This window comes from Panthera onca, chromosome C1, assembly GCF_046562875.1.
Source record: "Panthera onca isolate mPanOnc1 chromosome C1, mPanOnc1 haplotype 2, whole genome shotgun sequence".
NCBI classification, from domain to species: Eukaryota; Metazoa; Chordata; class Mammalia; order Carnivora; family Felidae; genus Panthera; species Panthera onca.
Window position 1 is genome coordinate 63,860,957 of NC_138346.1, and position 11,911 is coordinate 63,872,867.

An 11,911-nucleotide genomic window follows, 5' to 3' on the forward strand; every position below is an offset into this window, starting at 1 on the left:
ATAAATAAAGTTGCAAGTTTATTTTACAACACCAGGGAGCACCAATGTCTCCATATCTATCCCACATCCTGTATCACTAACAAAGATATGTTCTCTGCAATTTTACATTATTAATGTTTCTCAGATAATGGGGTTACTTGCTTTCTCTGTTCTGACACTTATTCCAAGTATTTTTGTAATTTCTAATGTTTTCAGGATGGGCTCATGGTATGATCAAACTCATCCCATAGCCCCAGATAAGAAAAGTTTATAGTAGAAAAAAGAAGAATTGGAAGAGAAAGTTGGGGAAATTTCTCTGAAGGTAGGACAAAATGAGACAAAAAGAAAAAAGAAAAAGAAAAATTTTATTTTTTATTTTAACTATTTTTTTTGATGTTTATTTTTGAGAGAGAGAGAGAGAGACACGGAGTGTGAGTGGGGGAGGGACAGAGAGAGAGAGACAGACAGACAGACAGAATCCAAAGCAGGCTCCAGGCTCTGAGCTGTTAGCACAGAGCCCGATGCAGGGCTTGAACCCACGAACCGCGAGATCGTGACCTGAGCCAAAGTTGAATGTTCAACCGACTGAGCCACCTAGGCACCCCAGAAAAAGAAATATTTTAGAGGATCAATCCAAAAGGTACAATAATTAGCTAATTGCAGTCCAGAAAGAAAGAGGGGAATAAATTATTTAAATTGTCCAAAAGTATTTCCTATAATTGAAGGATGTAAATTTTCATCCTGAAAGGGTTCAAAAGTGTTGAATATAATAAATAAGTAAAGATCTTCCCTGAGCACACTATTATGTGATTTTAGGAAATTGGGGAAGAAGGTACTCAAATTTATCGGGGGTGGTGGGGTGGGGACATGATACACATAATAAAGAATCATAATGACATAGGACCTGTTAACAATAACACAAAAAGCCAGAAGATGAAAAGATTTGCCTTCCAAATTCTTAGGGAAAGTTATTTCCAGCCTAGAATTCTATATCCAGCAAACTATTCTCAAGAATGACAGAAGTCTAAAGAAATTCTCAGTCATGTAAGGTTTCAAAACTTTACCTCCCTATACATCTTTTCTCAGGAAGCCACAGGAAGGTTTCCCTGAAATAAAAGTAAATGAGGAGAGGGTATAGGACCTAGGAAACAGGTGATCTAACTCAAGAATGAGGCAAGGGGAGGGGTTCCTGGGTGGCTCAGTTGGTTAAGTGCCTGGCTCTTGATTTCGGCTTGGGCCATGATCTCATGGTTCATGAGTTCAAGCCTCGCATTGGGCTCTGCACTGACAGTGTGGAGCCTGCTTGGGATTCTCTCTGTCTGCCTTCCCCTGCTCATGCTCATTTTCTCTCTCACTCCCTCACTCTCTCTCTCTCTCAAAAATTACTTAAAAAAAAAAAAAAGAATGAGATGATGGGAATCTCCAGGATGATTAGGAAGGGAAATCCAAACTATGCTGTAGTTATAGTAAATAGCCAGCCCCAACTGAAATAAGGAAATGAGGTTCCAAGAGGGATGTCTCTAGGAAAATCATGATTCTACTATACTTTCCAACATACTGTCTGGCAGAGTTTGCTGGTGAATTAGCGATGCGTATACAGAAAGACACAGAGAGAGACAGAAAAGAGTATTAGCTATTAGCTCTGGGGGAAAAGAAAACTTATGCATGAAAGGAAATATATTTATATTATTTGTAATATAATACAATTGCATGACTCACCCAAGAATGCTATTTACAAAGCCATACCAATGTAAATGCTGAATGCTGATCTAAACCAAAATTAGAGATAGGTTATGAAAGGGGATAAAATGATGTGGGAGAGGTGATATAGCGATAGGACATGAGTGTAAGAGAACTGGAGCCTCATATTCCATGGTAGAAATTAGTTACAAATTTAACAAATAGCAATAAAACATATTACTTTAAAAGACAAAGGTAAGGTGCCTGGGTGGCTCAGTCAGTTAAGTGTCCAACTTTGGCTCACGTCATGATCTCACTGTTCATGAGTTGGAGCCCCGCATCAGGCTCTGTGCTGACAGCTCGGGCCTTGGAGCCTGCTTCAGATTCTGTGTCTCCCTCTCTCTCTGCCCCTCCCCTTCTCTCACTCTGTCTCTCTCTCCCTCAAAATAAATAAACATTAAAAAATTAAAAAAAAATTTTTTTAAATAAAGTATAAAAATTAAAACAAAAGGAGAAAAAATGTAGCACAGAGGCACAATAATAAAACCAGTAGGTACTGAAACTGGATTTGAAAGACACATCACAGGAACAGAAGAGAGTCCAGAAATTGATTCACCAGGAATCCCACTTCTCATAGTTTATTCTAAATTTCTAATCACAAAAGCGAGCATTGTTGTCTCTTCCTTTATTGTTCAGAATAACTTGGAAACAATCTAAAAGTCCATAAATAAGAGGATGGGGAAAAGGTAAAATTAGTTTAGACACATATATACAGTGATATTTACCACGAAGCCAATAAAATGATTCTATTGACCTATGTTTATTGTTTTTGTGAAACTATGTCCATTATATGCTGTACAGAAAAAGTGAGTTTCTGATCATGATGGGTGGTATGATACCATCTACCTATCTCTTTCTCTCTCTCTATCTATACACACACACAGACACACACACACCTCACACATCTGTTATGTATATATGTGTCTGTGTTTATGTGTTTGTATGTACCTATATGCTTAAAGAGAAATCTGGAAGGATTTCTACCAAATTTTTGGTAGTCTTTATTTCCAGCCATTTATCCTCTGTATGGCCACAGCTCCCTGCACATACTAAATGTCTGTGGTCCTTGAGGACAGGGACTGTGTCTAGTTCATAGTATCCCTAGTACTTTCTCAGTACTTGGTATACAGTGATAACTCAAGACTCTTAGTTGAATAATCATTTTAAATGTATACAAGTAGTGAATAATTTGTCAGCCCCAAGACAACCAGCCCATTAGGTTACAGCAGTGCCTTCCAATGGAAATATAAGTCACTAATGCAAACTACATGTGTAATTTTAAATTTTCTAGTCACATTAAAGGAAAAAGAAACAAGTGAAATTAATGCTAATATATTTCATTTAATCCAAAATATACAAAATATTACTATTGCATATAATTGATATAAAATTATTAATAAAATATTTTACTTTAAACTTAAATTTTACTTTATCATATTAAATATTTAGAATCTGATGTGTGTTTATACTTATAGTACAGCTCAGTTCAGACTAGCCACATGTCAAATTCCCACTAGCTATATGTGACTAGCAGCTACTATATCCAAAAGATAGGGTTAGAATATCCAGTTTTGTGGATTTCCTGGCCTGGGCCTCAGTTGTCCCTGCATGATTTGAGTCTTATAAAAACATGAGCCCAGCTTCTCCCTTGGAACATGTTTTTATACCGTACTTGCAAATTTTGCAGAACTTGTTTAGATTGAAGATCATGACACTCATTTTAAGTAACAAGCATCGTGGTAGAATCTGGCAGAATCAAACATTATGATGACAGAGTCATACAGGCCCTTATCAGAGTGGTTAAAATTCTTCACATCATTAATTTTACTTGATTTACTGGTTTAGTCGACAAAGAGAGAAAACTAAGATTGTTTAACGTAATACAATTTAATTTTTTAAATTGCCATTTCATCTAATCCCCTTGAGTTCTCTTCCCAAGACAAGTTTTATCCCAGGTAATTTATAAGATTTGTTTATGATTTTTTTCTATAAGCAATTCTTATAAATAATTAGAGCAGCACACTTTCCAACTTATTTAGAAAAGACACCCTGAGTCATTTGGTACATCTCAAAATTGCATGAGAGCGGATAACCACAAAACAGAAATGATGTTATCTGAGAAAAAAGTAGAATTGACCTCTAGATTATTTTGTCTGGAAACTCTTTCATATAGTGACTCTAGGTCTACTCTATGTATGCTCGTAAGAAATCATTTCAATGAAAAGACACTTTGAATTTAGCAATGCATTCATGCATGCAATTTTTGGCAATTATGCATTCATTTAAAAATGTATATATACCCTGAGGTATTGTGATATTGTGTCCTGAAAGAGGAAAATACATAGGATCATAATTAGGTATAGTTTGCCACATATTTATTCATGAATTAAATGTAAATCTCCTACCCTAAGAAAATAACAGAACATTTCCATTAGGTTGGTTTAGGATCCTACTTCATATTTCCAACTAAGTGCTGGATTTAATACTATCTCTTATGCATGCAGAATCTCTCTGTAATCAGGTCACATAAGTATGTTAGTAGAGATCAAAAAATTGCAAATTTGGTTGCTGTTTCCAAACCCATTTTGAGATAACTTTACATATGTGTGTGTATCATTATAAAACAAACATTTAGTCCATTTGTATTTGCTCTGAATTTCCAGATCAAGTGAATAATGTCACCTGCCTATAAGAGGTGGGAGATGAAAATAACTTAAACAAACTTTAAAACCCAATTCCAATTTCTTTCACACTGTGTTCAATTAAATGCCCAATTAATTTAAATGAATAGACTGTAAATAAAGCAGTGCACATGATTATCATCTAATTAGCACTGGCCAGCATTATAATGTGCTCATTAGTGAGTCGTATGGCATCCTAAGGCTCATAATGAGTAATCAGGATACACGTGACTGACATGTAGCTGTCTGCATGCAGCTACTCAACCCAATAAATCAGCACCAGGACAGAAAGTGCAGTAGAAAAAGGAAGAAGAATATGTAGCTGGTGAATCTGCGGTTCCATCCTTTGTATAATTCAGGTACAGGTCCTACTCTCAGATACAAAAAGATAAATTGGAGAACAACACAACGGCTGGAGATAGAAAGGGAAATGTTCACCCAAGGTGACCCAGACAAATGTCAAAAATTATTATGAATGATTACAGGAAAGAAAGAAACTACTCCAAATTTACTTGTTGAGGGTACATATTTCTAATATATCAAGAATGGAATCAAACTAAAAGATGCACAATGTCGTAATAGAATTTCTTGGAAGATGAAAATTCGATTAATCATTTAAATATACCCTGGGATAACATTCACGAAGCATTTTATAATTTAGAAAGTAGTGCGCCCTCACAATTTTTGTATGTTATTGTGAAACCAGTTAGCAGGTAAGTTGCTTTTATTGTTATATATGGGAGAAGTCACCATGCAGGTATCAGGCTGGCTTACTTGACACCCAATTCTACATCCTTTTCCCTTGCTTGCCTCTACTACAGAGGTTGGAAAGTCAAGTCTCTCCCTTCCTAGACTCCCTTGAGGCCAGGGGAGACCATGACACTGTTCTGATCAATGAAATACAGACACAGCCTTCTAGAATAAGGCTAGGCTGAAGAAAGGCTGTTTTCCTTCCTCATTTCTTCTTTCCTGGAGGCACGGCAGCCATGCTGTGGTGGTCATCTGGTCAGAAGCCATACACCATGGATGGCAGAGCAAGAAAATAGACTGAGCCTGATTCCTGGACATCCTTGAGCAGCTACTCCAGCCTGGGCCGCCTACCTCCAGCCATCCTGTTACATGTGAAGAAGACACCTCTCATTTGTTTAAGCCACTGAAGTATTTTTTTGTAGTTGTAGATGTTGCTGTTAATTACCGATGAACGCAATCTTTTTAAAATTTTTTTTAAAATGTTTATTTATATTTGAGAGAGAGAGAGACAGAACTTGAGCCAGGGAGGGGCAGAGACGGAGACAGAATCTGAAGCAGACTCCAGCCTCCAAGCTGTCATCAGAGAGCCCAACGTGATGCCCCAACGCATGAATGGCAAGATCATGACGTGAGCCAAAATCAGACGCCCAACCAACTGAGCCACAGGCTTCCCGATGAACACAATCTTAATAGATAGATACTATTGTTATAGATATTTTTGTTAACAAAAAAAAAATACTGAAATGTAAGTATAAATAATGCCATGTTGAAGTATTGATGTGTACTTAAATGACCTTAAAATATGACCTTGATATCTAGAGGTATTCCAAAACATCAGTTGAAGAAAGAATTAATCACAGTCTTCTTTCAAATGTCACTGCTATGAAAAGGAGATAACACTGAAAGGAAATCCTTGCAGCTCATTCTAGTGGTTTTCTGGGAACATTCCACGTACCCTGCTTTATTAATGCTTTTACAAGTGAAGTGGGCTTTTACTTAGAGAGCTGGTGTTTTGTGGGTCATGATTTCTCATCCTCTCATATGACGAAATTGTTGTTAGCCTGGGAATGATCTGGATCTATTGGCAGAATAAAGCCAGGGAAAAGAAAGTGATTCAAGAAGAGGATGAATTTGAAATAGGATGGGTTAGAAGAGATGGGGAATAAAGTTGCCGTCTAATTTGTAGCTAGATAAAGTCTCCACCCAATTCTTCCAAGCCCACAGACCAATGGCATCCACTGGTGTCCACCCACCCAGAGCTGCGTCAGGCGAGCCTGGAACCTTGGGATCTCTGGCAGGGAAGGTTCTGTGTTGAACTCACCCATGCATCTCTAGCACCTAAAGGCACTTAGTGTTTGTCAGGTGGGTAGGCAGGGGGATTCAAGAGAAAATAAAAGCATGAACAAAAGGGGTCCTGTTTGAACTTGAGGCAATCTTAGAAGCTGTTTGGAAAGGGATCTCTAATTTTCATTTAGCATGGTAGTCCTCAAAAATCTTGCTACCACATAATTTGGTGTTAAAATGGTGTTACATTCAAGAAGCACATTTCAACAGCCACAAAGAGTTAAAAAGTAAATTTCGTCTTTACATCTTTGAGGGAGCCATAATTAGTCCTCAACAAACCTACTAAAATGCTATTTCAAGCTTCTAGTCACTTTCCCCACACAGCACAGTTGGTTAAGCACCTCCAATCCCTCTCCCACGAAGCAAACTTCCCTCCTCCTTTGCTTCTTTTCACTCAGCCTGTTATTACACATATCCCCTTAGTATCTCTTCCGGCAAGAAAAATTTCCTCATTAGGATGTTGAGGAAGGAGAAATGGAGCTGGTAATTTTATTATAGGATCTCCTCTGTAAGCTAGGTGAGTAGGAAGTCTGAATATTCTCATGTTAATAATTTTGCCCAGTAGCATCAGTTAAATTATTTCATGTCTCCAGGATCTCTTTTTCATAGCTATAAAAATCGGATTCTAATTGGAGTAGATTGTTTTAAAGACAGAAATGTATTACACAAATCCAAATTTGTTTATTAAAGCAGCAAATTAAAAATGCAGTAATTTTTAGAATTTACAGCCTTGTTCATTGCATATAAGTAAATTTAATACGCTCCGGCTCTTCTTCCATCTTGACTGAATGAGACCCTGAGAGTTGCAGAATGTCAGGGTTGGAATACACGAACCTTCCCTTCTAAGCCCATTTTAAGCCCCTCACTTGAGAAAGTACTCAACTGAGGCCTCCAACGTTCACTGGCCTCCTGGCATCATAGTGGTTAGATGTGGAGACTCACTAGACTGGACTAGAATGTAGGTCCAGTGGCTCCAGTCCAGTGAGCTTGCTGCCAAACTCCTCAGTCTTTCATACATCTCTTTGTCTTTGAATTTGCTAGCACGTACCCCGCTGTGTTCTGACACCCTTTGGGATCCACCTAGGGATGTGTGGCACTGCCTCTCGATCGGCCAGCATGAGCAGGGCATCAACATTTCAGTGCTAAAAAAATAAGGTGCACAATAAAATCTCCCAAACTCAGACAGGAACATTTCCTCTCCCTTTGTTAAGTCAATGCAAACTTCATATGGAAAGCTAGCAACACCTCTCCAATTTCTTTCATTCAAAGAATCATAAAAAGGCAGAGTTGAGAATGATTCCATAGAAGAAAGAAATCGCAAGGCCCAGATGCTTTTAATGTGGAATTATTGAGCTTCAGGGCAAGGGTGGTGTCTGTGAAAGGCATTGATATGTAAATACAATGACCACCTTTAGAAAGCCCTTCCATTAATGGCAGAATGTGTGAGCAAGGAAGACAATCTGGCCGCTACTGTTCATAAGACACACGGTGAATCCAGGGAAAAGTCAGAATGTGATTGCCCCAACTGATGTGCAAGGGCAGGTGACAGCTAGAGGAGGAAAGAAGCACTTCATCTTAATTAGTTCTGGCTTTCTTTTCCAGGCACACATATGGCCTGCCGCTCCCGCAGGGTATGCAGATTGTCCCATGGAAGTGCTTTCTGCTCTGAGCCAGAACTGGCAATGGGCCGAGGTGCTGCCAGAGCGAATGCTCCTTTTTGCAGGCCCTGCTTTGTGCCCTAAACCCCACCGGCAGGACCACGGCTGCCGCCCTTCAGTCATTACCACCCGGGGCCTGGCAGTTCCTTCAGACACAGTGTTCTTCGGGAGATATCACAGTTTTTGAACTGAAGACAGATTCTTTTCAGTATCGCACGGCAGAACGTTAGAAGAAAAGAAATGGTTCTAAGAAATTTCAAAATTCAAAACAGAAAATAATTAATCGGCTTTACTCTAACCTTCATAACCTCAGTCTTTGAATTTTCTCCCTCCTTGAGAGCAATCACTTTGGTGCTGCCAAAAGAAATGCACTGGGATTCCTCCCGCGTCATTACTGTGATCTCCATCAAAGACGAGCAAAGATGGTAATTAGTACGCCACACCAAACCAGCCTCAATTCTGACTCGGACTGCACTTGTCCTTTGCAGAGCAAAAGAGAAGCACTTCTAATTCCTAGAATTTTCCCATAAGTTGCTGTCATTTGGCAGAAGTTTCCAGGATTGTTGCTTCTTATAGACCTCTCCTGCTGCTAATAATTCTTTTTAAGAAAAAGAAAATATGTCTTTTTTTTTTAAGTTAACAAGTGGCACCACCATATGACCTTCAGTGTGAAATCACCATCACAAAGCATTAAAGGTAAGGGGTGGGGGGAGGAAAATTTTTAAAGGCCACCTTAGTGTTTTTTTAAAATTTTTTTAATGTTTATTTTTTGAGAGAGAGAGACAGTGTGAGTGGGGAGGGGCAGAGAGAGAGAGGGAGACCCAGAATCTGAAGCAGGCTCCAGGCTGCGAACTGTCAGCCCAGAGCCCGATGCAGGGCTCGAACTCACAAGCTGTGGGATTGTGACCTGAGCCGAAGTCGGACACTTAACTGAGCCACCCAGGAGCCCCAAAATGCCGCCTTAGTTTCTTGGCAGCACTGAGGTCCATGTATTCATTCAGAAAGCGATTTGCAATGTCCAAAGTGGCCACAACAGTCATTCAATGAGGGCAAAATCCACAGGTGCAATTGGACACTAGGTATCCTTTTTTGAACAGTTTCTGAATATACACAGAAGTACTGGTGTCCAACATACAGGTGTGGTAGACCCAGACAAGCAGGAAAACTTGGTCAGAGAGTCATCCAAACTTCAGGATGAGGTCGTAAATATTGGATAAAACTCTATCCAGCCTAGTGGCCCTTAGAGGGTTCCAGGACACCGTGTAGCAAGAGGGAACTAGACCTCCTGATTTGAGGCAACTGAGAGCTAAGAGTCTAGGGAGACCAGGGTGACTAGAGCTTGCAGGACAGAGTGAGAGAGAAGGATGCTGCACAGAGAGGGAATCTTAGGTCTCGCTGGGACATGCAGCAGAGCCTACTGTTAACTTTTTATAGTCACTCGAGTTCTCCCAGCCCCAGAAATGTTTAGTGCCAGTTACCACACAAGTTAATTTTTTTTAATGTGGAAGGTTCGGAATTAGAATTTCCCTGTCACTATACATGTCTTATACCTTGTTAACAGTAACTATGATTATTTTCGTCTGGAAATTAACATGCATGTTATTAACATCCATAATCTCAAATGAAATCAAAGATCTCTGGGCTAGGGTAAACATACCTTGTGTATGTTATGTAAGCAAATCACTGATGCTTCACTTTCTTCATGTAAAATAAAGCAGATACCATTCATGTTGTCCCACACAGAACTGTAGTGCAGGTGACAATATAAAAAATACCTTTTTTTTTTTCTTTAAGGAAAAGCACTATAGGACTTGATCTGTGCTGTCCAATTCAGTAGCCACTAGACACACACATGACTATTTAAGTTTAAGTTAATTAAAAGTAAATACAGGGGCGCCTGGGTGGCTCAGTCGGTTAAGTGGCTGACTTTGACTCAGGTCGTGATCTTGTCTGTGGGCTTGAGCCCCATGTCAGGCTCTGTGCTGACAGTTCAGAGCCTGGAGCCTGCTTCAGATTCTGTGTCTCCTCTCTCTGCTTCTCCCGGCTCATGCTCTCTTTGTCTCTCAAAACTAAATAAATGTTAAAAAAAACAAAAACAAAAATAAAAGTAAATACAATTTTGAAATGCAGTTCCTGTGTCACATTAGCTGCATTTCAAAAGCCCAAGAGCCACACGTGGCTAGTGGCTTCCCACTATTGTAAAAAGTTCAGTTGAAGAGTGCTAGAATGTATGGTTTTACAATACTTAAGAGTCACATTTTAAAACCAAGTCTTTGACTTTTTCTTATACCAAGGTTTTTTGTATCTGTATGTACCAATTTGATCTTGAATTTATTTACAGATTGTGAATAAATATAAAGCATTTATTTACAGATATAACTTTCAAGGGCATCTTATAATGCATTTTTAAAACTCTCTCTTCTGTTATACTGAAATAGATCTAGAGAAGGCCCAATTTAACCTAATGCAGATGTCCAATCAATAGGTTGTCAGAGAAAAGGGATTCAACACTCATCTTGAAAGCTAGTTTCGGCAATAATAAATTACTTGGCTTCTCTTTTCAAATGTGTGTTTGATTGGGCAGTCTCTCAAGTCGCTTGTCTTGATTTTCTCATCCTGAGAGCTCATAATATTGACATTTTTCTCCTGAATATGTAGATGTGTAGACATTTTGAATATATGGATATAGTAACAGTGAGTCAAATGAGCTCAATTCCACTTACGTTTAGCAAATAAATTGGAAGCAGAAGAGTCTTTTCCATCATTATTAAAGGGAGGCATTTTCTCCAAGGCTGTGAGAAGCTGTTCCTCTTGCTGCCTAAGCAGTTTCCATTGCAGAAGCAATTTGCCACCATATGGATCCCTCCAGGAGACTTCAACTAGAGTAAAAAGGGAAATCTCATCACATGGGGACTTTCAGCCTTGATGGCAGATAGGGTGGATTTGTTGGCGATTAATTATAGAAAATGAACCCACACCTCATCCTATTCCCCTTCTGAGGGTCAAGTGTCACCCAACAGAGGGCGCTCACTACGGGTGCCTGGGGAGCGCTTCTCTCTGGGAACCGAGGAGGGATGTATGGTGGAGTGAGCATTGGAGCAGCAGCCCCTGGCTGTTAATGCCCCAGTTTTCCCCAGGCTTGGTGAGAAGCAGTCTGAGACTGTGTTGGGATGGAAGATTCCTCCAAACTAACATTATTAATCTCAAATGAAACTTTGACAAAGGGGTCCTGAGAGCAGTGAGCTCTTTGGCAAGTGCAGGAGAGTACTGGATGAGACACACGTATTGAAAAGGGTCAAAGGACTGAAATGAACTTCTAAGGGCAACACTGGGGCAGAGGGGCTTGAACCAACAACCAGAAGTCATTACCTTAAGAACCATTCTTTTCTCTTTCACCCCGAATGTCCCTTCAACACGAGACAAATTTCATTCTTAAGATGATCTTTCTTCATCCCTCAGCTTCTTGCTTAGGAATCACCTGACCACTGAAACCAAGTTCAATTACCTTTAAAAACAAAGCTGTGAGGCACCTGGGTGGTTCAGTCACTTAAGCATCTGACTTCAGCTCAGGTCATGAGCTCATGGTTCGTGAGTTCAAGCCCAGTGTCGGGCTCTGTGCTGACAGCTCAGAGCCCGGAGCCTGCTTCAGATTTGTGTCTCCCTCTCTCTCTGTCTCTTCCCTGCTTACTCTCTGTCTCTCTCTTTCTCAAAAATAAATAAACATTAAAAAAACCCAAAACTTTTATGTGTGTTTTGTAA